Raw genomic sequence first — 5,000 nt, 5'->3', positions numbered from 1 at the left:
CAACACATTACTTTGTTCTCTTAAAACAACACAGACCATAGGGAGAGAGGTGCCTGAAGGTAAGTTGTGGGGCAGGAGAGCCAGGGTAAGAAGAAGAGTCAAGTGGATGAACAACATAAAACATGGACTGGCCTGAATATAGCAGAATGTGTAACTGCAGCTCGCGACCTTGAAGGATGGAGGGTCATTTAACTTCAACCTATGAGTCAGAGATGACACCACTAGGTATCCAGATAAATGATTATTTATTTATTCCCTGGTTCCCTGATCAAAAGGTTTCAGTTCACTTAAGAGGCCTTCTGAGAAAAAAAACCCCTGATTTTATGGGTTACATCATCACAGCAGAAAGGTGAAGGCGCTTGATGAACTGAACTGCTCCACTTGGGAATCTAACGCACTTTTTTGCTTTTACCTTTCCGGTCTCTGCTACCGTGTGGTGTCGAGGAGAGAAGCAATTGTTTTTCTTTTGTTTGTTATATCGTGTGTTGCATGGTTATTTTGTTCTTAACTCATGTTTCACTAACTCCCTCTCTCCATCTTTTTCCTTCCTCTCTTTGGCAGGGTTTTCATGCCCATCCGTTTAGTCATTGTTCTTTCTTTCAGTCTTTGTTCGTTGTTGTTTTTTTACGTCTGTCCGGTTGTTGCTTTTTTCATCTACTTTCTTTTGTTTCAAGCCTTTTAATACCCACTGTCGGCTTCTTAGGCCTGTCACAGCTTCGCCAGAGCCTCTTTAGTCGGACATTTCAGGGCGACCTGGGATGACCTTCATAGCTTAGTAGCTGCCTCGTGGGCAAACCCACACCATACTTGACCTGATCCCGGCAATCCCTTACTTTGTCCGTTACCGTCTCCCACGACGTGGACGAGGAACCGTGGCTCCCGGGCGGACCCCCGTGGTTGGGCTTTGGGAGACGTGTTGCTTGCAAAGGCAAGAAAACTCAACCACAAACGCCAGTAGTTCAGCCAGTACTGGGCAAACTGCTATCTTTTCAAGTGGCAACAGTCTAATTCCTTTTCTCTTCGCACCCAGTCACCGAAATAACATGTAGTGATCTTCATGGATGGATCAGTCAACAGAGGAGTCAAATCGGGATAGGCCTTCAGTGTCAGAGTTGAGGGGTAGTTGTGAAAGAGCAAAGCGGAGCAGCTGCACTGACAACATCCAGTATGTGTGTGGAGATAAAAACTATTAGTAAAGCTCTACACTGGATCGAGAACACAAGCCATCAGCGAGCAGTAATTATTACTGACTCTATGAGCACACTACAGAAGGTACAGAAAGGGATACTGTATGCGGACTGGAAGGCTACAATCAGGGAGAGCAGCCAGGAAAGATTGGTATGGTTCTTCTGCCCGGGCAACTCAGGGGTAACCGGCAACGAGAGAGCAGACAATCTTGATGGAGAAATTTGACACTGGACCAAGGAGTTTACGGAAAGTTCTAAGCTCCTTGCACTGGACCCACCAACCGTCCTAACCGCTCTAGGGAAAAATTTGAGGAAGAATAGGGCAGATAGCGGTTCCCCACACCCTAGGTAGATTGAAGGAGAAGGGGATCCAAAGAGGAGAAAGGAAACGCAGCCACCTGTGCGGACCAGTCCGACGGATCTCCAACCAGATTATAATGGAGACTGTAAGCCTCTGGGATGGATCCTGAAAGAAGGGGGGGGGGGGGGGGCAGAGATGGACATGTTCCGACTGTTGTGACCCCAACACTGAGATGTGACAAGGTGTGTATAATAAGGCAGCTATGTCAAAATGAAAAGGATATTTTCATCGTAAGTGAACCGGTACCATATGTTGTGAATCAAAGCGACCTTATCTTAGGTGTTTTAACGTGTTCTGACGGGTATCGTGTTAACAGGAAACCAATAGTACACGTAGCTAGTCCCTTGTTACCTGCGCCGTGGTCAGCAGGTGGGCTAAGTCCTTATCTCGTGACGCGAAGCTGCAGGGCCGTCGCGCTGATTTTCATCGGAAACAGGGGCGTTCAAACTTGTCTTAGGTCTTATCTGTTTCATAATATTACTATTTTGATGAGAAGACAAAATTGTCCAATCTGTTACCAACAAGTTCTTGTAAAAAAAAAATTCCAGATTTTTGTATACAGTGGAACTCGGATTCAATGAGGTCGTCCGGCCTGACCTAAATCTCGTTGAATCCGAGTGTTCGTTATAGAAAACTCGAGGTTTTGTGTAGATAATTACAGGCATTGAGCAAGTAATGTACAAGAGAAGTCACAAGAGTGCCTGAAAGGTCTGCACATTTTGAGCTGTGTAAAAAAAATACCAATTCGTTCAAAAGCACACGCCTGTGTCATCTCGATTGTTTACCAAAAAGTTGTGTTGCTGTGTGGAGCCTTGCATACGTCAACTTTTGATTTCCTAGACCAGCGCACAATTCATTACCTAGGTCTATGTCAAGACTAGCTTATTATTGTAATAATGATGAGTTGCCGAGGGGGGAAAAAGACTGACGCGTTCGCATATGCGATGTTCAACTTCAACGCCCGGACCGCCCCCCGACACGCACACACAGCCACACGTGTGCAGGCCGCCCATCCGACCCCGACACACGCCAGAGTAGACACGTACGCGTGCCAACAACACATGTATTGGTATTTTAAAAGGCTGCGGATCGGTCGCATGCAATCGGCTAAGTGAATAATGGTTCACGGTGCAGGTGCAATGGATGGTTTCCGGGAATAGTAGATAAAGTTCGTTCTGGGAGAAAAATTAGCGAAGCCACGTCTGCGGGGGCTGTTCACCCTGGAAACGACCTCGTTGAATCCGAGCTCGTTGATTTAAGTGCTCGTTGAATCCGGGTTACTTTTATTGATTTTAAGGAAGAAAAAAAACGGGGAATCTGTCTCATTTCGTTGAATCCGAGTTCTTGTTGAATCCGAGCTCGTTAAATCCGAGTTCCACTGTATCTCCTTCAAAACCATAATTTTTCTGAAATAAGATTGACTCTTTTGTGCTTTCGGTGTCCAAATTCGAACAATGAATTGAAACCTGAAGAGGATTAAAGTTGCAGCCTCCGTGCTAAAAGCTCAAGGCCAGAGAGTAGACTGCTTCGGGAAAGAAATAATAATAATTTAGATTAATAGGCATAAATACAGATAAGCAGAAGGATATACAAGAGGGCAGATAAGATAATAATATGCCTTTTTCAAAATGACGCTCATACGGAAAAAAACGAAAAAAAATCTACAAGTTTCCATTGAAAAGGTCAGGTCATCGTGGGAGCTAATGAACTAAAGCGTTTGTAAGACGACTGTTTGACCTTAGACAGGGCAATAGCCATAGTTATAAGGCAATAAACGTTCAGAGGCTCACTGTGCTTACACACTTTGGTTTTCCTGGACTTTCCTCAGAATTTGCTGACATATTTGGTTTAAAAGTATTTCCATTTAGGTCTTATTTGGTGAGCAGACTTTGGTAAACTTTTATTCTAGAGTCAAATTCAGGGAAGACAAGGGGACGACGTGTTGTGTTGAGTTTTGCAGAACGAGTCAAAGAGAAGGCTAACAATGTATAACAATAGACCTGTTTCAGTTCCTTCAAACACTGGTTCACGAAGGTATTAATATACACGCGGGAACACACACACACACACACACACACACACACACACACACACACACACACACACACACACACACACACACTCACACACACACAAGCACATACACACAAACATACACAGACGCACACGCCTCACGGGCACATACGAATTCCCACACGCCCACACAGCCACACACACAGACAACCCAGCACTCTTTTTCATAATCACCTCCTGTCGAATCGTCCCCATCACTATCTTTTAAAATGACCATTTTCATTGTGGCCAGAACAAGGTGCGAAAGCTAATAACAGGAGGATTTGAAATTGTTCGTATTTTGAACATCCTTTTCAACCGTCATTTGTCTACCACCAACCCCCCCCCCAACCCCTTGCGAAAAAAAATTATGAGTGAATTTTCTCCAGCTTTCAAAAATGATGTTAAGACTGACCATAACGTGCTTGTCTGGTAAACTGTAAATTATGGTATTGACTTTTCATATTGTTTGCCTTTTCTGTCCTTTGATTCAGACTCGTAGAGATATGTGTAGAAGACGCGAAAGAAAATTATAAGTTCTCTCGTTGGATCGCTTAGTTTGAAGGCTTTGATAGCCCCGCAATGAATGGTCATATTATTATAACAAAGCCCTTTTGTAACGCGAACAATGGACGGTCATTTACAATCACCGAAAAAAAGGCGAAAATTTGTAAGGGGCATGCTATACTAGACCAAAATGACTAGTAGCAATCTAACGACCTATGGCCGGGGAAAGAAGACTCACTTAGTTGAGCTATCGAGTACTGGAACGCACTGGTCCCCCAACGTTAGCATTGGTTGCTTAATAGCAGCGTTCACATCTATTTTAGGTACCACGACAGATAATTATTCATATCGATTTTTTCGCTATGTAATAATATTCGTTCTTACCGAGAGTAGTTAAGACGTTTCTCCTTTGTCTTAGACCTTTTCCATGTGACTTCTTGATATGAATGATTGAGTAGATGTTTTACAGCACTATCGACTCAATTTTGGTCATTTAAGGGCCACTTGACATAAGTGTAGGATATGACTAAGGATTTCCTTGTAGTCGATTTACGTGTGGGTTTTTGTTTTGTGTTCCTTTGTTCACCTTTGTTTTTCTAATAATATGACTTACATACCTTTGGTGCTTACTTTCCACACAAAAGATGGTTCTATATTTGTCTTATCCAACTCGGTTCTTTGTTTCCTGGACCGACGTATGTGCTGTGTGTAGCAGTTACGCGCTTCGCTTTCGCGCGTGGGAGACCCGAATTCTATTCCCGAGTGGAGAAGAAAATTTTATTGAATTATATCTCCGTCTTTCTGCTGGGTTGTTGTATCCCTCTCAGCTCGGTTTGGCCCTGACAGGCAGGGTCGGAAATCCGCCTTCTAAACTAAATACATTATGTGGGGGG

The 5,000-nt window shown here is 43.8% G+C and overlaps 1 long non-coding RNA gene across 1 annotated transcript in view; it reads left to right on the top strand.

Moving 5' to 3' along the window:
* The window catches only part of LOC101851548, a 13,883-nt gene that overhangs the window by 3,668 nt on the left and 5,215 nt on the right, over positions 1-5,000 (top strand). The gene's annotated exons all lie outside the window — the stretch shown is intronic.

Source organism: Aplysia californica, unplaced genomic scaffold (assembly GCF_000002075.1).
Source record: "Aplysia californica isolate F4 #8 unplaced genomic scaffold, AplCal3.0 scaffold00013, whole genome shotgun sequence".
Taxonomy (NCBI): Eukaryota; Metazoa; Mollusca; class Gastropoda; order Aplysiida; family Aplysiidae; genus Aplysia; species Aplysia californica.
Note: the sequence above shows the minus strand (reverse complement) of the source record. Positions and strands in the feature narration are given on the sequence as shown.